Source organism: Choloepus didactylus, chromosome X, assembly GCF_015220235.1.
Source record: "Choloepus didactylus isolate mChoDid1 chromosome X, mChoDid1.pri, whole genome shotgun sequence".
Classification (NCBI taxonomy): domain Eukaryota; kingdom Metazoa; phylum Chordata; class Mammalia; order Pilosa; family Megalonychidae; genus Choloepus; species Choloepus didactylus.
Genome location: NC_051334.1, coordinates 86,803,400 through 86,828,883, shown reverse-complemented (window position 1 = coordinate 86,828,883; position 25,484 = coordinate 86,803,400). Strand labels below are relative to the sequence as shown.

General features: G+C 38.3%; 1 pseudogene; it reads left to right on the top strand.

The window, feature by feature from the left end:
- LOC119523109 overlaps positions 1-25,484 on the top strand; it is a 153,821-nt pseudogene that overhangs the window by 58,547 nt on the left and 69,790 nt on the right.

Sequence of the window (25,484 nt, the reverse complement as noted above, 5' to 3'; positions counted from 1 at the left end):
CTGACTGACCTTGGACATTTTATGGCCTTAAGACTATAACTTTGTAACCAAATAAGCCCCCTTTATAAAAGCCAATCCATTTCTGGTGTTTTGCAAAAAGGCAGTGTTAGCAAACTGGATCACCTCCTCTTCAATTTTTCTGAAGAGTTTGAACAGGGTTGATAATTCTTTCTTGAATGCTTGGTAGAATTCACATTAGAGGCCATCTGCTTCTGAACTTTTTGTGGAAGTCTTTTGATGACTGATTCAATCTCTTTAGTTGTCATTCATTTGTTAAGGGCTTCTATTTCTTCTCAAGTCAATGCTGGTTTTTCATGCTTTTCTAGGAAGTTGTCCATTTCATCTAAGTTGTCTAGTTTGTTAGCATACAGTTGTTCATAGCATCTTCTCTTTATCTCCTTTATTTCCACAGAGTCAGTAGTAATGTCCCCCCTCCCATTTCTGATTTCATTTATTTCTATCCTGTCTCTTTTTTTCTTTGTCAGCCTAGTTAAGGGTCCATTGATTTTATTGATTTTCTCAAAGAACCAACTTCTGGTTTTGTTGATTCTCTCTATTGTTTTCATGTTCTCAATTTCATTTATTTCTGAGCAAATTTTTGTGATTTCTTTCCTTCTGTTTGCTTTGGGCTTCATTTGCTGTTCATTTTCCATTTCCTCCCAGTGTGCAGTAAAGTCTTCAATTTTTGCTCTTTCTTCTTTTTTAATATGGCTCTTTAGGGCAATAAACTTCCCTCTCAGCACTGCCTTTGCTGCATGCAATAAGTTTGAATATGTTGTGTTCTCATTTTCATTTGCCTTGAGATATTTACTGATATCTCTGGTAATTTGTCCCTTGACACATTGGTTGTTTAAGAGTGTGCTGTTTAGCCTCCACATATTTGTTAATTTTCCTGCCTTCCACCTGTTATTGATTTCTAACTTCATTCCACTATGATCTGAAAAAGTGTTTTGTATAATTTTGATCTTTTAAAATTTATTGAGACTTGCTTTGTGACCCAATATGTTGTCCCACTTGGAGAATGATCCATGAACACTTGCAAAAAAATGTATATCCTGCTGTTGTTGGGTGCAGTGTTCTGTAAATATCTGTTAATTCTAGTTCATTTATCATTTTATTGAAAATCTCTGTTTCCTTATTGATTTTCTACCCAGATGACCTATCCATTGAAGAGAGTAGTATATTGAATTCTCCCACTACTATTCTAGAAGTGTCTATTTCTCTCTTCAGTTTTGTCAGTGTTTGCCTCAGGCATTTTGGGCACCCTGGCTTGATGCATGAATAATAATGATTGTTATGTCTTCTTGATGGATTGTCCCTTTTATTAATATGCAATGTCCTTCTTTGTCTCTTTTAATTGCTTTACATTTGAAGTCTACATTGTATGATATTAGCATAGCTACCCCAACTCTTTTCTGGTTGTTGCATGAAATATCTTTTTCCAACCTCTCACTTTCAACCTTTTTTTTGTCCTTGGGTCTTAAGTGAGTCTCTTGTAGACAGCATATAGATGGATACTGTGTTTTCATCCACTCTGCCAATCTATGTCTTCTGATTGGGGATTTTAAGCCATTAATATTTAATGTTATTACTGTAATGGCATTACTTTTGTGTGTGTGTCCCTCTGTTTATCTTTACCCTGCAATTTTATGGGGATATATTTAAATACCATACAATAATCCACAGTGTAAAATAATTTACAATATTATCATATGGTTGTGCATTCATCACTACAATTAGCACTTACACATGTTCATTACTCAGAAAAAAAGGAATTGAAACAAAAGAATAATAAAAAGGATACAAGGAAAAGTAAAAATAAAATAAAATATGGCAAAAAGTTCAGTAATTAAAAGGATAAAAGGAAAAGTAAAAATATGATAAAATATAGCCATGTATTAGTTATAGTTCTCTAGGGAAACAGAATCAATGAGAGGTGTCTCTGACTATCAAATTGTAAAAGTGACTCACGCAACTGTGGGTATGCACGAGTCCAAATTCTGTAGAGCAGTCAACAAACTGTCAACTCCAAGGAAGATGTCCGATGAACTCCTCAGGAAACGAACTGGCAACTTCGATGAACTCCTCAGGAAATGAACTGGGATCTTTGATGAACGTGTTTGTTTAACTCGTCAGGAAATGAACTGGCAACTTCGATGAACTCCTCAGGAAATGCTTCACTGGACAGCCAAAGAAGAAGTGAAGGTCCTCTATCTGTCTTGCTTATAAGTCTTCAACTGATTAATTGGATTAAATCCAGCCAATTGCATTCTCTCATTGTGGAAGGCACGCCCTTTGGTGAGTCATCAGTCACAGCTGCAGTCAATTGACTGATGATTTAATAAACCAGCCTGTTGGTTTATTAACCAGCCTCAAATGTCCTCACAGCAATTGTTAGGCCAGTGTTTGCTTGACCAGACAGCTGGGTACTACCACCTGGCCAAGTTGACACATGAACCTAACCATCACAAGCCACAAAGAAAAAAGAAGAGGCAAAAAAGTAAAAAGACAAAAGAAAAAGAGAGAAAAAATTGGCAACTAAAAAGCCACAAAAGAAAGGTTAAAATAAATAGAATACCATAAAAAAGTCAGACAATAACACTAATGCCAAGAATCCCATATGCCTCCCTTATGCCCCCCTCTTATAGGCATTTAGTATTGCCTTTGTTACAATATTAAAAAGCATATTGCATTGTTACTGTTAACTATAGACTCTAGTTTGCATAGATTGTATTTTCCCCCAATACCACCTCCTTTTTAGCACCTTGCAAAGTTGACATTCATTTGTTCTCCCTCATGCAATAACATATTTGTACATTTTATCACAATCATTGACTGCTCTAGGTTTCACTAAGCCATGCAGTCCCAGTCTTTATCTTCTTTCTTTCCAGTGTCCTACATGCCCCTAACCTTTCTCTTTCAATGATACTCACAGTCATCTTTGTTCAGTGTACTTACATCATTGTGCTACCATTTCCCAACATTGTGCTTCAAACCTCTCTCTCCTGTCTTTTCCTATCTGTCTGTAGTGCTCCCTTTAGTATTTCCTATAGAGCAGACATCTTTTTCACAAACTGTCTCATTGTCTGTCTGAAATATTTTAAACTCTCCCTCATATTTAAAGGACCATTTTGCTGGATATAAAATTCTTGGTTGGTGGTTTTTCTCTTTTAGTATCTTAAATATATCAAACCACTGCCTTCTCACCTCCATGATTTCTACTGAGACATATGCACATAGTCTTATTTATTTTCCCTTGTATGTGATGAATCACTTTACTTGCTGCTTCTAGAATTCTCTTTTTGTCTTTGACATTTGATAATCTGATTATTAAGTGTCTTGGCTTAAGTCTATTCAGATCTATTCTGTTTGGAGTTCAGTACACTTCTTGGATCTCTAAGTTTGTGTCTTTCATGGAGGATGGGAAATTTTCAGTGACTATTTCCTCCATTATTGCCTCTGCCTCTTTTCCCTTCTCTTTCCCTTCCAGGCCCATGACATGTACATTCATACACCTCATGTTGTCACTCATTTCCCTGAGATGTCACTCATATCTCTCCATTCTTTTCCCCATCTGTTCTTTTTTGTGTAGGGTTTCAGATGTCCTGTTCTCCAGTTCATGAATCTTTTCTTCTGCCTCTTGAAATCTGCTGCTGTATGTCACCATAGTGTCCTTCATCTCTTGTGTTGTGCATTTCATTCCTATAAGTTCTGCCAATTGTTTCTTAAATCTTTGGATTTCATCCTTGTGTTCAACCCATGTCTTCTTTATATCCTTCATCTCTTTTGCTATATCTTCCCTCAACTCGTTAAATTGATTTTTTCATTGATTGTTAATTGATTTAAGAGATTTGTTTGATTAATAATTAGTTGTTTCAATTCCCGTATCTCAGTTGAAGTGTAAGTTTGTTCCTTTGGGCCATATCTTTATTTTTCCTACTGTGATTTTTCATTTTCTGTTTCCTAGGTATCTGGTTTCTTTGAATGCCTCAATCAGATTTTCCCATACCAGAGGGGCTCAGGTCTCAGGAGAAGGCTGTGTATTCCGTATTAGGTTTCCCTGAGAGTGGGTCCTAGAAGATGGACAGAATTTCCTGTGAGGTCTCTAAACTCTATGCTTTCCTTATCCAGCCTAGCAGGTGGTGCTTGTCAGCCCCAGCTCTCCACCAGTGTAAAGAGGTGCAGTCTCTTTAATTCACAGTGGAGCCAAATCTGGTGAGAGCCTAGCTTAATTTGTTTCTTGTTTGTTTATATGTTTTCCCCCAGGCCCTGGGGTCTGAATTCTCTGAGGGAGGGCCACCACTTGAGCTGGTCGCATGCCCCTTTTCTTAGGGAAGATACATCCCCTAGGGAGTTATCATCTCCATTTGATTTCCTCCTTTCTCTTTCTGGCTCTTTTAACTCCACACTTGCCTGGGTCAGCATGAAATTGAATATGCCTGTGGCTTTCTCTAATGTGCTTCTTGGAATGAGAAAAAAGAAAATGGTAAAAGAGCAGAAGCCCCTTTTCAGAGCCAGTCCCCAGACCCTCAGTTTTCTTGGGACATAGCCACTTCCAGTATTCTGAGGTCAGCATCTCTAAAACTCTCTGTTTTTATTTATTTATGTATTTTTCCCCACCAGCCCTGCCTCCTCCCTGTTGGAAGGAATCTTCTTCCCTTCCTGCTCCATGCTTGTAGCTTGTGGTCAGTAGTCCAATTGTGTTAAGTAAAAGTGCAATTAAAGCTTGGTTGAGTTACTTTTCCTGTAACCTGTTTCTTTTTTCTACACAGCTGTGTTTCAGCTCAGCTGCATGAGGGGGGAGTGGTGCCAGCTCCATGTTTGCAGAGCTTTACTCACAATTCTGAGCTACAATCTCAGCCACTTCACCCATTCCATGCCAGTGTATGATGCATGTCCATTCATGGATGTCTCCCAACAGTTTTTCCAGATTATTTTACTTGTTGCCCCTGGTTATTTACTAGTTGCTCTAGAAGACTAACTAAATTCTACACCTCTCTATGCCACCATCTTGGCATTATTTTTTTTCAATCACTTTTCATTTGAATTTTATATATCATCTTTTTTCTTTCTTTTTACCCTTTAGTTACCTTTACTGCTAGTCTTCCTTTCTACACTCTTCTCCAAATCTCTCTTTCCTGTCTTTTCTTATCTTTTTTAACAGTTTAACAAAATTTTTAAAAATGCATCTTTGAGAATAATCTTCCTCCACTTGAATTGTGCTCTTTTTCCACCCCAATGAAAATACAACATTATCAGCACCCACACATATAAGCACTCAAACAAAACTATACTGACATTCTCTACACAGAGCTACATTAGATACCATTTAAACTGCAGAAAAATCAAGACAATTCCAGGAAGTGATTGCAGAGATTTTTTTTTCTAAAAACAGATGACTAGCAGTAAAGTGATTTAGATAAATGAAATACAGCACAAAGCACACAAAATACATGTCATGGGTGTTCCAAAAGAAGAGAAGGGAGAAGTGACAAAAAGTATATTTGAGAAAATAAAACTCTTTCTTGTGGTTGTCAAGTTCCTTGAAATTTTTCTGTCCACTAAAAGAAAATCCAAATCATGTCCCTGATCCCTCCACCCCTATCCCCTTTTGTTTAATACACCCTTTAGGGCAGTTTTGTCTTGCTGTTCCTAAGAAAAAAATCCCATTTTCTAACATTTTCAGTTTTCTACATATACTTCAGATTTGGGGCAAATATGTCCACATATGATAGCATTTTCCATAGACACAAACAAAAGCAGACACTTGGGAATTCTGTGCTTCATTTACAATCCAAGATATGAGGATCTATTTTGATGTTCCTCCATTCTTCCAGAATTTTCAGGGGTAGGGATAAACTTACCTCAACTGTCTTCAGCATTTTTTGCTAAACTGCCAGTCTCATGACAACCTCTCCTCCCATCTCCATGCTCTTTGTTCAAACTTCCCCTCTGCTGTAATAAGGCACAGATTTCTTGTAAAGCAGGTCTCCTCTTCATGAACTCTCTGTGTCTGCTTATCTGTAAATATTTTAAATGCTCCATTTTTGAATGAGTTTTGCTGGATGTAGCATTCTTGTTTGATGGTTTTTCTCTTTAAGTATCTTGAATCCTTGACCCACAGATTGTTTAAGTGTGGTTGTTTAAACTCCATATATTTGTGAATTTTCTAATTCTCTGCCTGTCATTCATTTCCAGCTTCATTCCATTATGATCAGAGAAAGTGATTTGTATAATTTCAAACTCATAAAATTAGAGACATGTTGTGTGGCCTAACATTTTGTCTATCCTTGAGAATCATCCTTGATTAATTGAGAAGAATGCATTTCCTACTATTTTAGCATGGAATGTTCTGTATATATCTAGGTCTAGTTCATTTCTCATATTATTCAAATTCTGTTTCCTTATTGATACACTGTGTAGATGTTCTATATATTGATGACAGTGGTGAATCAAAACCTCCAACTATTATTGTAGAGTTGTATATTACTCCCTTCAGTTTTCCTAGTGTTTGCCTTTTGTATTTTGGGTGCATGAGTGTTTATGATTATTTCTACCTTGGTGGATTGACACTTTTATTAATATATAATGTCCTTCTTTCTGTCTCAACATTTTTGCATTTAAACCCTATTTTGTCCAAAATTAGCATAGCTACCCCAGCTCTTTTATGGTTACTGTTTGCATGGAATACCTTTTCCAATCTCACTTTCAACCTATTTGTATCTTTCATTCTCATGGGAGTCTTTTGTGGACAACACATAGATAGATCATATTTTTTTATCAAGTCTTCCAATCTGCATCTTTTTTTGGGGGGGGGAGTTTATTCCATTAACATTCAACATTATTACTATAAAGCCAGTGCTTATTTCAACCATTTAATTATTTGGTTTTTATATGTCGTAAGTTGTTTTTGTCTCTATTTTCTACCATTTCACTTACCATTACTGGTAATCTTCATTTCAACACTCATCTCCAAGTGTCACTCTCCTGTATTTTGTCAGCCTACAGGACTCCCTTTAGTATTTCCTGTATGGCTTGCCTCATTTTCAGAAAAACCTCAACTTCTGTTTACCTGTGAATATGTTAGTCTCTCCCTCATTTATTTTGTAAAAATATATTTGTACCTTTTATTACAATCATTGAGCACCCTAGGATTCCTTGAGTTACATAGTCTCAGTCTTTATCTTCCATCTTTTGTTCTGGTGTCTTACATGGTTCCAGCCTTCCTCTTTCAACCATATCCACAGTCATCTTTGCTCAGTGTACTTACATTGCTGTGCTACTATCTCTGTTCCAGTTTGCTAATGCTGCCAGAATGCAAAACACAAAAGATGGATTGGCTTTTATAAAAGGGGGTTTATTTGGTTACACAGCTACAGTCTTAAGGCCATAAAGTGTCCAAGATAACACATCAGCAATCAGGTACCTTCACTAGAGGATGGCCAATGGTGTCTGGAAAACCTCTGTTAGCTGGGAAGGCATGTGGCTGGCATCTGCTCCAAAGTTCTGGTTTCAAAATGGCTTTCTCCCAGGACATTCCTCTCTAGGCTGCAGTTCCTCAAAAATGTCACTCTTAGTTGCACTTGGGATATTTGTCCTCTCTCAGCTTCTCTGGAGCAAGAGTCTGCTTTCAACAGCCATCTTCAAACTGTCTCTCATCTGCAGCTCCTGTGCTTTCTTCAAAGTGTCCCTCTTGGGCTGTAGCTCTTCTTCAAAATGTCACTCACAGCTGCAATGTGCTTTTCTGCCCAACAGGTGGCACCTGTAAGCCTGTAATTCCAGACTGGTGTAAGGAAGTGTGGCCCATGGCTGTTTTTCCCCAGGCTCTGGGGTCTGGTACTGAATGGAAGGCAGTTAGTAGAGCTGGGCCCCACCCCTTTCCTCTTACAGAAGATACACCCCCTAGTGAGAGGTCATTAGCATTTCAATGGTCTCTCTCTGCCTGTGCTATCTCCACCCTTGTCTGGGTCAGGGACCTGGGTACTGAAAATGGCTGAGGCTTTCTCCACTGAGCTGAAACAGGGACAGAAATTCCCCTTCAGAGCTAGTCTGTGGTGACCCTCTGGCTCTCCAAGGTCAGTCATCACCCAAAGCCTCTGTCTGTTTGTTGGGGGTTTGTAGATCATAGTGAGCAGTTCACACTTGCTAATTAAAACCACAGTTGGAGCTCATCTGAGCTATATTCACTTGCTGGGAGAGAGATTCTTTCTAGCACCACAAGGCTTTGCAACTCGGGTTGTGGGGGGAGGGGTCTCCTGGCTAGGATCTGCAGTTTTTACTTACAGATTTTATGCTGTGATCTTGGGCATTCCTCCCAATTCAGGTTGGATTATGATGTGTGGATTGTCATGTTTGTCCCCCTGCAGTTATTCTGGATTATTTACTAGTAGTACCTGGTTTCTTATTAGTTGTTCCATGGGGACTAACTAGCTTCCACTCCTCTCTATGCTGCCATCTTAGATCCTCTCTCCCTCATTTTTGAAGGACAGTTTTGTTGAATAAAGAATTCTTGGCTGGCACTTTTTCTCTTTTACTATCTTAAATATCTCATACCATTGACTTCTCTCCTCCATGGTTTCTGATGAGTAATCAGCACTTAGCCTTATTAAGCATGTTTTGTGTGTTATGGACAGCTTTACTCTTGCACCTTTCAGAATTCTCTCTTTATTTTTAGGAGTTGAAACTGTGATTAGTATATGTCTTGGAGTAGGTCTATTTGGATTTATTCTGTTTGTAGTATGTTGTGTTTCTTGGATATATGTTTGTGTGTGTGTATATATATATATGTCTTTCATAAGGGTTGGGAAGCTTTTGGTCCTTATTTTCTCAAATATACTTTTTGCCACTTTTCCCTTCTCTTCTTTTGGAACACCCATGACATGTATTTTGTGTGCTTTGTGCTGTCTTTCATTTCCCTGAGACTCTGCTCAATTTCTTCTGTTCTTTTCTCTATCTGCTCTTTTGTCTATATGATTTTGGATGCCCAGTCTTCTAGGTCACTGATCATTTGTTCTGCCTGTTCAAATCTGCTGTTGTTTGCCTCTAGCATATTTTTATTCTCATCTATTTTTCCTTTCATTTCCATAAGTTCTATTCTTTTTCTTTGCATGCTTTCAAATTCTTCTTTATACTCACCCAGTGTCTTCTTAATATAGTTTACTTCTTTAGCCATGTTTTCCTTCATTTCCTTGAATTGATTTGGGAGATTTGTTTGAACATCTTTGACTGGTTGATACAAATTCTGTATCTCCTCCAACTTTTTAATTTGTTCCTTTGATTGGGCCAAAAATACCTGTTTTTTAGTATGGCTAGCAAATTTTTCTGATTATGTTGAACAGATTATTCTGAAGTTCTATTTCTCTCTTTTTCTAGCATTTTGTTGTGATTGGGTTTGTGTTAAGGCTTTTCTTTGACACTTGGTTCATCAGTATTTCCCAGTCAAAACAGAAGCAGAGACCCATGGTGGGGGTGCAGACCAGTTCCAAAATGCTATGGAGAGAGGGTCGGGAAAGATGTCAAAATGTCTTTTATTCAACTGCCCTAGGGTGTGCTTTCCTGGCTTTGGCCCACAGATGATGCTCTTCTATAAGAAGCCTTTTTTATGGGTCCCTGAAGTGTAATTTCCTGACCTGGCCAGCAGATGGCACTTTTTGGCATCCTATTCTCTAAATCTCTAAGAAGGTAGGGTGTTTTTAGTCCTCTGGTGGCTCTGCCTCTAATATGGGTCAATATAATGGCACATCATGTTCCTGTCTTAGAAAAGCTAAAACAGTGGGACTTAGAGGTCTAAATTTGCCAGTCAATAGCAGAATCTGTATTGGGCCATGTCCTCTCTGTTCTTGGGAAGGAGGACTTCCACAGCCCTCACAGTCTGCAACAGCCCCCCAGGCAGGAACTGGGCCAACCCAAGGCTGCTTGTCTTGCAGTTGGGCCTGGGAACCAGGAACCACAGTTGAGTGAATTAATTTCAGTTTTTCACCACGGTTTTTCAGTCTCTGCATCTTTCTCTTCACTAGATGCTGTGCAGTACTCCCCTGGCCTCTGGATCCCCAGAAGAGTTGTTTTAGAGAGTTTCTGCCTGTCCATGAGCTGTTTTGGGGAGAGGAGTGAGCCCTGCAACTCCCTATTTCACCATCTTCCCAGAAGTCCCCCTGAGAGTCACTTTGATAATCTGATTGACACTTTTGTGATTTTATTTTTGGGGACATAATTTACATGTACTAAAATTCACTGCAAAACTCTGTGAGTGCTATGAGTTTTGATAAAACTTAAAATCATGTCAAAACCACCAAAATGAAGATATCTAAAAATTCCATCAAGTCTTCCCCCAAGATTCTCTTGAGCTATCCCCAAACTCCAGCTTTTGACAACCACTGATAGTTTTTCAGTCAATATAGATTTGTTTTTCCAGCAGGCTGCCTAAATAGAATCACAGAGTGTGTAGCCTTTTGATTCTGGTTTCTTTTAATTAACATACCTGTTTTTAGATTCATCCATTGTTTCATGTAGCTCAGTAGTTCATTATGTTTATTGCTCTGTTGTTTCCCATTATATGGATATTTGGAGTTTGTTTATCCACACCCCACTTGAAGAATATTTGGGCTGTTTGAAGTTTTTCTTTTCTTTTCCTCATAATTACAAATAAAGCCATTATTAACACACATGCACGGTGTGCCAGTTTGAATGTATTATGTCCCCCCAAATGTCATTATCTTTGATGTAATCTTGTGTGGGTGGACTATCAGTGTTAGTTAGACTGTAATTCTTTGAGTGTTTCCATGGAGATGCACCTTACCCAACTGCGGGTGATGATTCTGATTGGATAATTTCCATGGAGGTGTTGGCCCACCCATTGGGTGGGTCTGAATTAAATTACTGGAGCACTATATAAGATCAGACAGAAGGAGCAAGCTGCAACAGCCAAGTGGGACACTTTGAAGAAGGCACAGGAGCTGCAGGGGAGAGACATTTTGAAGATGGCCATTGAAAGCAGACTCTTGCTCCAGAGAAGCTGAGAGAGGACAAATATCCCAAGTGCAACTAAGAGTGACATTTTTGAGGAACTGCAGCCTAGAGAGGAATGTCCTGGGAGAAAGCCATTATGAAACCAGAACTTTGGAGCAGACACCAGCCACATGCCTTCCCAGCTAACAGAGGTTTTCTGGACACCATTGGCCATCCTCCAGTGAAGGTACCCAATTGCTGATGTGTTACCTTGGACACTTTATGGCCTTAACACTCTAACTGTGTAACCAAATAAACCCCCTTTTATAAAAGCCAATCCATCTCTGGTGTCTTGCATTCTGGCAGCATTAACAAACTAGAACACACAGGTGTTTATGTAAATTCCTAGATAGATTTTTCAGTAAATACCTAAGAGCAGGATTGCTGGACCTTGTGGTCAGTGTATGTTTAATTTTTATAAGACCATGCTAAACAGTTTTCCAAAGTGGCTGTACCATTTTACATTCCTGCTAGCAATATATTAGAGTTTAAGTTCTCCACATCCTCTCCAGCAATTGTCATTGTGAGATTTTTCATGTTTAGTCATCCTAACAGGTTTGTAGTGGTGTATCTCACTGTGGTTTTAATTTGCATTTCTCTCATGACTAATGATGTTGAGCCTTATTTTTACATACTTATTTGCCATCCATATATTTTCTCTGGTGAAATGTCTGAATCTTTTGTCAACTTATAAAACATTTATTTGTTTTCTTATTATTGAGTTTTCAGTGTTGCTTACACATTCTGGATACAAGTCCCTTGTAAGATGGGCATTTTGCAAATGATTTGTGCCAGTATGTGGATGGTTTTTCCATTTTCTAAATGGTGTCTTTCAGAGACTGGAAGATTTTTAATTTGATGAAGTCCAATTTATCAAGGTTTTTTCCCTTTTATGGATCATGCTTTTTGTGTTATATCTAAGAAATCTTTGCCTAGGTTCACAAAGATGTTCTCCTGTTTTCTTCTAGATGTTTTATAGTTTCATGTTTTAAATGCAGTTCTAAGATCCATTTTAGCTCATTTTTTAATAAGGTCTGAAGTATAGAATGCTGTTGGTAATTACTGTCTTCTTTTTTTTCTTGACCAGTTGGGCTAAAGGTTCATCAACTTTATTAGTCTTTTAAAGGAAGCACTGGTTTCATTGGTTTTCTTAACTCATTTGTTGTTTTCAATTTCACTTATTTTCTCTTTTATTTGCATTTTTTTCCTTTTTCCTTCAGAATATTTTGGGCTTAATTTGCTGTTCTTTTCCTGTTTCTTAAGGTACAATATTGATTTGAGATCTTTCTTCCTTTCTGACTTAAGTAATTAATACCCTAAATGTTCCTCCAAGAACTTCTTTAGTTGCATCCCACACATTTTTTACCATGTTTTCATTTCCATCGAATTAATAGTATTTTCTAATATACCTTCTAACTTAATCTTTAACATTTATTTATTTAGAAGTCTGTTGTTGAACTTCCAAATATTTGGGGATTTCCCATATATCTTTCAATTATTGATTTCTAATTTAATTCCATTATGGTTAGAGGATATCTTTAAATTATGTGAATTCTTTTAAATTTCTTAAGATTTGTTTTGTCCCCAAGAATATGATCCATATTGGGCAAATATTCCAAGTGCACTTGAACACAATTTGTATTCTGCTGTTGTTGTGTAGAGGACTCTATCAATGTCATATAGATTAAGTAGTTGAATAGTATTGATCAGGTCTTCTGTATCTCCACTAATTTCCTTTCTATTTATTATATTTACTGAGAAGAAAGTTTTGAAATCTCTAATTATTCTGTGTGTTTTTTTTTTTCTAGTTCTGTCATGCTTTCCTTCATATATTTTGCAGAACTGTTATTGGGGGCATACACACTTAGTATTTCCATGTATATTTGGTGAATTGGTCATTTTTCCATTATGAAATTCCTTTCTTTATCTACCTGTGATTGCTTTTAAAAGCAACAATTTTATATTCAGATTATAAATGTAATTACTGCTCAATTTGTAAAACTTTACAAATCCAGGCAATTATATTAATTTCATGGACCCCAAATTACCACCGTGATATGTCTTTCTGAACACACACACACACACACACACATAAATACATGCTTTTCTACAAAAATGATGTAGAGATTACCTAGTATGTTTTTTTCACTTATATTATGAAGATACCAGAAAGTATTTTACTGGATCATAATTTTTTAATTTAACCTTTGATTATAAAATAGTCACATAGGTCAAAATCAAATGACAAACAAGAGTGAAAATGACAATTATTTTTTCTTACTAGTATTTCCCTATTCACTCAGTTCCTAATCCTTTCTTTCAATACAGGTAACTACATTTATTAAAGAGTTTTGTGCATCCTTGCACAGCTTTCTGAAACACAAACACAAGCAAATATGAAATTATATTTTAATTTTACAATACTTCCAGTTTTTTTAATATAGCATTCTAGAGAACCTAATATGGTGCTTAGAAGAGACAGGGCAAAAAAACACCTCCGTGAAAAATACTAAATAAAAGCCAGAAAGTGACCCAGAACACCAGTTCCACTGATGCACCAGCTGGACAAGGTCTGCTAAATCCACAGGCACCATGCACTTGGTGAAACTGGGAGTCTGCATTCTGAAATGAGTGAGTAAGCCTGCTGAATATCCGGCAGCTGTGCTGCAGTGTGGGGAAACCATGGGTTGGCATTTGGAAGCAGACTAGTTCCTTTTTTAAAAAACCCAAAAGTGGCTGCAGATATGGCAGTGAGAACAGCACAGTGAAGCATGGCAGGGACAGCCTGTGTGAATGCCTCAATATCTGGTGTGAAAGATAGCCTTTCATGCACCCACTGTTAATTGTCTCAGAGTGAGACAGGCAGAGGTGAGCCAAAAGGGGAAAATAACCACACCCCTTGCAGCCATCTTCCTGGCAGGCTGGGAACATTCCTGCCTGATGCCAGAGCCACAGCCCAGAGCTGCACCAAAAAACCCAGTGTGATGGGAAGTGTTTCCAGCATCACATGCACATGCCACAATATTGGGCATGGACAATAGCCTTTTCCACACCCACAGATAATTGTCCCAGAGCTGGGAAGGAAGAGCCATGCAAAAAGGGGGAAATTAACATGCCCCATACAGCCATCCTTACAGCAGGCTGGGAATGTACCTACATTGCCCAGTGGCCCAGAACTTCCCTTGAGGGATGGCACACACTTGTGATGTAGCAAAAACTTCTCTCAGCAGAGGCCCTAGAAGGGCACAGCTTGGAAGAGGGACCCACTCAGAAATCCTAGGGACCACAGGCCACTAGCAAGGACTTGTGGGTCAGCGGCAGAGACAATCTGTGGCAAGAATGAAATGAAGGTTTAGACTCTTGGAAGAGCCTTAAATCTCCAGGAACACCTGGGAAGTTTGATTATTAAAGCTGCACTTCCTCCCTAACTGCTCAGACACATGCCCCACATTCACAGTGGACAGCACCAACAACACCCCAAAGTTGGTGCACCAATTGGACCCCACAAGAAACAGACCCATGCATGCCACAAAGGCAAAGTTGGGGAAAACTGACTTGAGGGGAATAGATGACTCGTGGATGCCATCTGCTGGTTAGTTAAAGTGTACTCCACAAAGCTGTAGATCTGACAAATCAGAGATTAGTCTTTGAATAATCCCACATATCCTAAAATAGCCATATCAAGTAAAGCAAATTCCAAGAGGCCCAAAACAACAGAAAATTTTAAAGCATATGAAAAAAACAGATGATATGGATAGCCTAAACACAGACCCCCAAATCAAGAGATCAGAGGAGACACAGTACTTGGAGGAATTAATCAAAGAACTAAAGACAAAAAATGAGACCATGGCACAGGATATAAAGGACATGAAGAATACCCTAGAAGAGCATAAAGAAGAAATTGCAAGAGCAAATAAAAAAATAGATGACCTTATGAAAATGAAAGAAACTGCTGACCAAATAAAAAAGATTCTGGATACTCATAGTACAAGACTAGAGGAAGCTGAACAATGAATCAGTGACCTTGAGGGCCACAAAATGGAAAATGAAAGAACAAAAGAAAGAATGAGGAAAAAATTGAAAAAATCAAAATGGACCTAAGGGATATGATAGATAAAATAAAACAAACAAATATAAGACTCATTGGTGTCCCAGAAGGGGAAGAGAAGGGTGAAGGTCTAGAAAGAGTATTCAAAGAAATTGTTGGGAAAAACTTCCCAAACCTTCTACACAATATAAATACACAAAGCATAAATGCCTAGCAAACTCCAAATAGAATAAATCCAAATAAACCCACTCCAAGACATATTCTGATCAGAATGTCAAATACTGAGGAGAAGGAGCAAGTTCTGAAAGCAGCAAGAGAAAAGCAATCTACCACATACAAAGGAAACAACATAAGACTAAGTAGTGTCTACTCAGCAGCCACCATGGAGGTGAGAAGGCAATGGTGTGACATATTTAAAATTATGAGAGAGAAAAATTTCCAACCAGCAAAGTTCTCCTTCAAATTTGAAGGAGAGCTTAAATTTTTCACAGACAAACAAATGCTGAGAGAATATGCTAACAAGAGACCTGCTCTACTTCAGATACTAAAGGGAGCCCTACAGACAGAGAAACAAAGAAAGAAGAGAGAGATATGGAGAAAGGTTCAGTACCAAAGAGACTCAATATTGGTTCATTTAAGGACAGTAAGAGAGAGAGGGCAAAAATATATCTGACAAACATAAATCAAAGGATAAGATGGCTGATTCAAGAAATGCCTTCACGGTAATAATGTTGAATGTAAATGGATTAAACTCCCCAATTAAAAGATATAGATTCGCAGAATGGATCAAAAAATATGAACCATCAATATGTTGCATAGAAGAGACTCATCTTAGACACAGGGACACAAAGAAATTGAAAGTGAAAGGATGGAAAAAATATTTCATGCAAGCTACAGCCAAAAGAAAGCTGGAGTAGCAATAGTAATCTCAGATAAAATAGACTTTAAAAGCAAGAATGTTTTGAGAGACAAAGAAGGCCACTACATACTAATAAAAGGGGCAATTCAACAAGAGGAAATGGCAGTCAAAAATGTTTATGCACCCAATCATGGTGCCACAGAATACATGAGATAAACACTGGCAAAACTAAAGGAAGCAATGGATGTTTCCACAATAATTGTGGGAGACTTCAACACATCACTCTCTCCTATAGATAGATGAACCAGACAGAAGACCAACAAGGAAATTGAAAACCTAAACAATTGGGTAAGTGAATTTGATTTAACAGACATATATAGAACATTGCATCCCAAATCACCAGGATACATATTCTTCTCTAGTGATCATGGAACTTTCTCCAAAATAGACCATATGCTGGGACATAAATCAAGCCTCAATAAATTTTAAAAAATTGAAATTATTCAAAGCACATTCTCTGACCACAGTGGAATATAATCAAAAGTCAGTAATCATCAGAGACTTAGAAAATTCACAAACACCTGGAAGTTGAGCAACACACTCCTAAAATAAATGGTTTATAATGTAGAATGTAGGGGAACTAGTGATAGAGAGCAATTAAGGAAGGGGGAATGACAACCCAATAAGAACAGATAAGCTATCATGGGTAAATTTAATGTTCTGGGAATGCCCAGGAATGATTATGGTTTGTTAATTTCTGATGGGTATGGTAGGAACAAGTTCACAGAAATGTTGCTATATTAGGATATTTTCTTGGGGTAGAGTAAGAACATGTTGGACTCCCTTGTTAAGGTTTGATTGAAATGTTTTTTTATTGTATGTTTTTTTTATTTTTTTATACAGCCAATTTAAAAAAAGAGATAATTTAAAAAACATGAAAAAAATATGCAGAGCCCCCTTGAAGAGCTGGTGGAGAATGCAGGGGTTTTGGGCTCCCCACCTCAATGGTTGCTGATGTGCTCACGGACATAGGGGACTGGTGGTTTGATGGGTTGAGCCCTCGACCACAGGACTTGCCCTTGGGAAGACTGTTGCTGCAAAGGAGAGGCTAGGACTCCCTATAATTGTGCCTAAGAGCCTCCTCCCAAGTGCCTCTTTGTTGCTCAGATGTGGCCCTCTCTCTCTGGCTAAGCCAACTTGGCAGGTGAAATCACTGCCCTCCCCCCTATGTGGGATCAGACACCCAGGGGAGTGAATCTCCCTGGTAACGTGGAATATGACTCCCAGGGAGGAATCTAGACCTGGCATCATGGTATGGAGAACATCTTGATCAAAAGGGGGTTGTGAAAGGAAATGAAATAAGCTTCAGTGGCAGAGAGATTCCAAAAGGAGCTGAGAGGTCACTCTGGTAGCACTCTTACACACAATACAGAGAACACTTTTTAGGTTCTGATGAATTGGAATAGCTAGCAGTAAATACCTGAAACTATCAAACTGCAACCCAGAACCCATGAATCTTGAAGACAATTGTATAAAAATGTAGCTTATGAGGGCTGACAATGTGATTGGGAAAGCCATATGGACCACAACCCTTTGTCCCATTTATGGATGGATGAGTAGAAAAACGGGGGGAGGAAAAAAAAGGCACCCAGTGTTTTTTTTTACTTTAATTTTTCTTTTTCACTTTAATTTTTATTCTTAGTATTTTTGTGTATGTGGCAATGAAAATGTCAAAAATTAATTTTGGTGATGAATGCACAGCTATATAATGGTACTGTAAACAATTGAATGTATGTTTTGTTTTGTATGACTGCACGGTATGTGAATATATCTCAATAAATATGAATAAAAAAAATAGCATTCTAAATGCACTGTTTTGTGCCTTGGTATTTTCACTTAACAATATAGCTTAGAAATCTTTTTTATAGAAACACTTAGTGGCTTTTCCCATCCATGCTTACAGCTCTATTCTGTTTCATAGATGTATCATTATTTAACTACTTTTTTTAGCAGACATTTGATTGTTTCTAATTTTTAGTCATTACAAACAATGCTGCAAAACAATATAGTTTTACTGGTGTTCCATTATTTTAATATATATATATGTATATATATATATACATATATATATATCACTTCATTTAAACAGCCCTGTATTATTGAAAAGTTAGGACCTTTCCAATATTTTATTATAAATAATGCTGCTATCAGCATCATTTTACCCCCTACATCATTCTATATCTCTGTATTGCTAAGATGAGTTCCTAGATGTTATGTTACTCCATCTCTCACACACACACATGCATATATATACTTATATGTATATGTATATTATATATATATATATATATCCTATAACCATAATTTTATTGTAAGCTCCTTGAAAGAAGCAACTTTGGCTACTACCCTACAATATCTAGCATACTATTATGTTCACAGTAAGAGTTCAATAAATATAGTTTGATTGTGGAATCAAATTTTGGTCCAAGCGTGTTGCTGTCTGTGAATTTACTATGAGACACAAAAGGAATTGCTATACTCCTTATCTTGCAGCCAGAGGGAAAATCCACAAGCCTTAGGTTAATGGCAATGAAGGAAGGGAACCTAGTCAATCATGACCAGTCACTTTTCATATAAGAGCAAGAAACACAGCAGAGTCGTGAGTACAGGTAAGCAGTGGGGAGAACTATAAGTGGTATTCCACTCATCTGTTCCAGGATGAGCCCAACAACCAGGTTGGCATTGTAGAGGGCAAACCATGAAGCATATGGAAGTTCTAGACTTTATCTCTGATATACAAGGATGATATCTCTAACTTCCTATAAGTAGGTCATGTGGTTAGAATTGTTTCTCCAGCTGTGATTATGACTTGTACCATGCTCCTTTTGTGACTTGTGACACCTCTTTGGATGTTGGCTGCATGGAGTTAGAGTACAGAAGGTTAGAGAATAAAACAGCTAAGTGCTTCAAATCTGGGCATCTTTAATACCACAGTCTAGCCATCAAAATTCCCTAACCCCTAAGATACTAAGAACATGTTGTTAACATGTCAGAATATGCTTAAAATAAGATACAGAAAAGAAGTGTCTTTTGGACAAGTTTTTTTGTAATGCTTTAGGCCCAGATAATTTGATAGGTATGTGAAAATATAGATAGGGGTATCTGGAAAATCATCAGACAGGATGAACATGTTTGAGAGAAGTCTAAGTGTTGCACAAGTTGCTTCATGCAGATTTGTGCACCAAATACTCAGCTTTGTGGGCAGTGCATTATCTTCCCCAAATGCAGAAATCCCCATGTAGCTTGCAGTGGCAGACAGACTTTGATCATACTTAGCACTAGAGATACATGACTAAATTTAATTTGGAGAATATTTTATCAGTATTCTTTTCCCAGTTTCTGAGGATTGGGAAATGTGGAGAGAAGATAAGATTACCTAACAACTGCTTTAACCTCTGTAGTACTTGTGGATCCATGTCAAACAAGTGCTCTTTGGACACACTGCTAAGGAGAGGTGGGAAGGCCATTGAAAACCTGCAGCCAAGATTCTTTTTATTTGTTAAATATTCCTCTAGGTGCCTGATTTTTGACTATGGTTCTGGCTTGCTAATGCTGCCAGAATGCAAAATGCCAGAAATGGATTGGATTTTATAAAGGGGGTTTATTTGGTTACAAAGTTACAGTCTTAAGGCCATAAAAATGTCCAAAATAGGGCATCAACAACAGGGTACCTTCACTGAAGGATGGCCACTGGCATCCAGAAAACCTCTGTTAGCTCAGAAGGCATATGGCTGGCATCTGCCTGCTCCCAGTTGTGTTTCAAAATGGTGTTCTCCAAAATGTTGCTCTTGGGGCATTCTGTCCTCTCTTATCTGCAGCTCTGCTTCAAAACTTCACTCTCAGTTGCTATCCAAAATGTTGCTCACAGCTGCTCTGCATCTGGGCTTGTATGGCTCTTTTTAAAGTACTCCAGTGATCCAATAAAGACCCACACTGAATGGGTGGGGCAACACTTCCATAGAAATAATTCAATGAAAGGTCTTGCCCACAGCTGATTGAGTCACATCTCCATGGAAACACTGAACCAATAGGTTCCAACCTAATCAACACTAATACATCTGCCCCCTACAAGATTGTATCAAAGAACATGGAGTTTTGGGGGACATAATACATCCAAATGGGCACATTCCACCCCCTGGACACCAAAATGACATGATCTTTCCATATACAAAATACATTCATCATATCACAGTATCACAAAAACTTAAATCATTTCAGTAACAATAGGTAAGTACAAGATCTCATCAAAATCAGTTACAGCATGGCCTGTCTTAAAGCAAAATTTCTCTGTAGCTGTGGACCTGTGAAACTTAAACAAGTTATCTGCTTCCAATATACAAAGGAGGGACAGTCACAGGATAAACATTCCCATTGCCATAAGGAGAAACAGTAAGGAAAACAGGGTTTAAGGAACTAAAATAATTCCTATAACCTGCAGGGCAAACTCCATTAGATTTCAAAGTCTCAGAGTCATTTATAGAACAATGTTGCATCCTCGAGGCTTGAGAAAGTGGCTGTGCCACCCTTTTCAAAGGCTTAAGTGGCAGGCTTTTTCTCTCCAAATGCTGGGATGAGTGCTCCAACATATCCACATATTGGGGAGACCACATTTTCCTTGGTCTCACCCTCCTCAAACATCATGGTGCCAACCAGACTCTGCCTCTCTGGGGCAAGGGCTCTCACCACTCCAAACTGTGGGGTGGTGGCCAGACTCTCCCTAATACCTAAGGAATGTGCTCCACCCTCTCTGGGGCCTGGGGTGGCAGCACTCTTCCTGAGCATCAAGGCAGAAGGCTTGTGCTCTTCCTCTGGGGCAAACTCACCCTTGTCTTGAGCATGGGTCACTCCACTCTCCCAGCCTGCGGCCTCTTGACTCCAGACCTCAACCTCCATGGTTCTGTCTTTGAAGAAATTTTTCCTTCAATTTGTTCCTTGTTCATTTCCTTGAGTCCAGAACAGCAATGATTCCATTTACACAGATTTCACAAACTTCTGTAGGCTTGGCAGGCAGTTTACAGGAATCAAAAGCATCAGACAATAGGACTTTCCACAAATCCTTTCTGGATAACTCCATCTCCAATCCTGGCTTGTACAGAAATGGCAGTCAGGTTCCATGTTTGTTTAAATCCTCATGTGGGGCTATAGCTTCTAGGGTCTCACTTACTGGAAGCCCAGAATTTTCCCAACTATCTACTTCTGGTTCCTTTGAACCCAAGAGTACATTTCTCAGCTTATCCCTTTCCATGTACATTTTACTATAAGCTGCAAGGAGAAGCCAGGCTAGTCTCAAAATCTCCTCAGCTAAATATCCCAGCTCATTGCTCTCAAATGCTACCTTCCAGCCAACACCAGGACTCAATTTTGCCAAATTCTTGGCCACTTTAAAACAAGGATCACCTTTCTTCCTGTTTGCAATAACACATTCATCATTTCTGCTCAAGGCCTCATCAGAAGTATCTTTAGAGTCCATATTTCCACAGTCTCTTCAAAGCATTTCAGGCCTTTCCTATCAAGCTCCTCACAATTCTTCCAGAATCTTCCCCTTATCCATTGAAAAAGCAATTCCAACATGTTTGGTGTTTGCAAACTCAGCAGCACCCCCCTTTTCTGGTACCAAAATTTGTTCCCATTTACTAATGCTTCCAGGATGCAAAATACCAGAAATGGATTGGCTTTTATAAAGGGGATTTATTTGGTTACAAAGTTACAGTCTTAAGGCCATAAAAGTGTCCAAAGTAAAGCATCAACAACAGGGTACCTTCACTGAAGGGCGGCCATTGGCATCTGGAAAACCTCTGTTAGCTCAGAAGTCATGTGGCTGATGACTGCTTGCTCCCAGGTTGTATTTCAAAATGGCATTCTCCAAAATGTTGCTTTTGAGGTGTTTTGTACTCTCTTAGCTGAAGCTCCGCTTCAAAATGTCACTCTCAGTTGCTCTCCGAAATGTCACTCACAGCTGCTCTGTGTCTGGGCCTGTGTGGCTCTTTTTAAAGTACTCCAGTGATCCAATAAAGACCCACACTGAACAGGTTGAGCAACACCTCCATAGAGATAATCCAATCAAAGGTCTCACCTACAGTTGATTGAGTCATATCTGCATGGAAACACTGAACCAATAGGTTCCAACCTAATCAACACTAATACATCTGCCCCCACAAGATTGCTTCAAAAAACATGGAGATTGGGGGAACATAATGCATCAAAACTGGCACAACTATGTTCTGAGACCTTTACCAAGTTTAAAGTGATTTTACTACATGACAAATGGAGCTCTCCCTACCCCACACAGTGATTTTTCAGACATCTCAAATAATAAACAAACTGTTTATGGTTTGCTATTGTTCTTTAATAATTCAAAACAAAAAAACAATTAAGTGTTTTTGACAAGATGACTTTTCTTTTAAATTGTGCTGAAAGGAAGCTGGTATGCTGCCATTGACCCTTTAAACTTAATCAAGATTATATAATATGTAAATCCAGGTAGGGTTGAAAAATCATTACAGCTTTCTTAGTTTTCTATGCCACCTCATCCTCTTGGTTTCCTGTCTCTGTGTTCTCTTTATCTTCTTTGCTGACTGTGAGCCTTCTCCTGAAGTTTAAGCTTTCTCTTCTCCCTCATGATTTCAGCTACCCCTTTCCATAGGCACCAAATTGCTTTCAATCATTGCTCAAGGTCTCTAATACAAATTTTCAATCACTTTCATTTTCACTTGGGAAAGCCATAAGAGCATCTTCTGGTCCCATGGATTTAAATGATAGATTGACAGGGTTTGTGTGGATCCCAATTACCCAACTGAACTTACCTGATTTAGCATTGTTACTTCTTCAGCATATACTTGAGACTTAGGAAAAAAGCAATCCAAAAGCTTCCAGTAGATAATATATTCATAATATGTTGCCCTGCCTCTCTCTCCACCCCACTACCCCATCATTACTCCATGCTTAGTCTCTGGCATACTCCTGAAACCTCTATAGCCATGAGATAGATCTTAGGGAAGTTTATGCACATCCATCATAAGAAAGCATCTTAAATACTCCTGTATATTACACCCAGGGCACTGCACCAAGTTCCTGTCATTAGAGGCTCATCATCTAGAATAGGAGGCAATCATCTGAGTGGAGAATTACAGCAGTGTAGTATTGTAACAAGGCAATGTGGCTGCAGAGATGAGTCATCTAACCCAGCCCAGAGTGATCAGTGTTGGCTTCCTGAGGGAGTTGATGCTTGATCAGAGTTAACCAAGCAAAGAATGGGGAGGTTTCTAAGTTGAGTGGTGATACTTGCATATATATGGGGGCAGAGTCCATTTGGAGACCAGGCAAGAGCAAGGGGGATTTGTGGAAGGAATAGAAGTGGATATGGTTTGAGAAGTTTGCAGGGGATGTACTTTTCTTGAGCATGGCTATCTGGTTTCCAGTCCTACAGCTGATTAGTAATGCTAAATTAAAAATTGTGAGAGGGTCTGCACAAGGTAGGCAATGAATGGGGTATGAGAAATGACAGTAAGAGAAAAGGCAGAAAGACCATAAAAAGAGTGCTCAAATAGCAAAACCATCTGGGGCCACTTCATATAGGTCCAACGCAATACATCTCAGAAGTCCCTGAGGTTATGCTTCTAATGATCAAGGGAAGAGTAAATTATTTTCTGCAACCTTAGTTTAAGAAATTGGGAGAATGGGAATACAATTTAGAAAAAAACCTCAACCAAACAGTTAAAGTAGTTTTATTCAAAGATTTCAGGTAGCTGTGGTTTACTTTTACTTGATTTATATCATATGAATTTGTATTAATGTTTCACAAAATACATACAGTTTTCAACCAAATATTATATGTATTCTGTCTTCTTGTGCAAAATGTATATTCTCTGAGGACAGGTCCCTTTTTATTCTCTTTCCATGAATTTTTAGGCATATGATGCCCCAGTCCTGTCCTAGGGTTATGAGGTAGGAAGTCCTCCTGAATTGGATTAGAAGAGGCTCAACCATGGTTTAGGGACTGTACTCTTTTTGGGAACTGAGTTATTTCTGGGAGAAGTTTTAATTTTTGAAGGATCACTTTTCTGTGATTTCAAATTATCTTAGTATCTTAACATGGGTTTCAAAAATAGTGTTCAGAAATCACAACGGTGGTGGTGTCTGCTGAAAACTGATTTCCCTTTTGTGATTTATAATAAAGATTTTCAAACTTTTTTATTAGTTTGGAAACAGAAACTTGTCTTGATTTGAATGATCCAAGGGATGCTTAGTTTTTTTTTACATTTCTTGTAAATAAAGGGTTTATTGAGAAAATTAAGAATCTAAATAAAATTTCTTAGGGTGGGTGTTTCCACTGTTTCCATGCTCTTTGAAAACATCATTTTGAATGCAGAGGGATGATTTGTTAATTATAACTTTTCATTAAGGCAGGCCTTCAGGATCTTCCTGTTTGTTGGTAAACTTTGAAGACACAAGCCTCAATTGAGTTGGGGGTAGAGGAAGGTTGTGTAAGAAGCCAAATTGCTGGGCATTCATAAGAGAAAGAGTAGTGAAGAATTGGGGATACTACTTCTTAGAAAACTATGAGGAAAACTTGTTTGCTTTGCTTGATATAAACATGATTAACTAAAGGGTATAAACTGTGCAAAAACTTCACAGAGAAGCACAGCAATAATGGCATCTCCACAACCTGTGAGTATGTCTCAGTATCTGGCATGGATGATAGCCTTTCACACACCCACTGCTAATTGTCTCAGTGTGAGGCAGGCAGAGGTTAGCCAAAAGGGGAAAGTAAGCTTATTATCAGTAAGCAAGAAAGCTCATTTTCTTCTGATTATCTCTTTCTGGGGCTCCAGGTATTCAGCATCCATGGCCTGTTCTGCCTCTGTCACTGCAGTTTGGAGTTCTGTCTACAATAATCTTGTAATGAGTGAGATGGGAAAGAGGACATTAATTGTTTGCATTCAAACAATAATGATGTGTATTGAGTTAAGTGAATGGTAAGTTAATTATCATGTAACAGACATCTAAGAACTCTGATTAGACAATTGTGACCCCAGGCAATTTCTCTCCATTTTATTCAAGTATCAACACAAGTATAATCCTCTTATTCAATACAATATAATTTATTAATAAAAAGAATGACTTTTTCATTTTAGAAAATTTGTTAAGTTTCTTTGCCTAAAGTAATCTATCTTGTATGGAACAAGTAAGGGCATGATCCTCTTAATCTTTTTCTTCAAGTGCACAAACATCACCCCCAGGTTGATTCTCAAAAGTCAAATATGGGGACCTCTGGAAGATGGTGGTTAAGAGAGAGAGGGCAAAAAAACACCTCCGTGAAAAACACTAGATAAAAGCCAGAAAGTCACCCAGAACACCAGTTCCAGTGATGCACCAGCTGGACAAGGTCTGCTAAATCCACAGAGATTGTGCACTTGGTGAAACTGGGAGTCTGTGTTCTGAAGTAGTGAGTAAGCCTGGCAGCCACACTGAGGTGTGGGGAAATCATGGGTTAATGTTTGGAGTCAGAGTAGT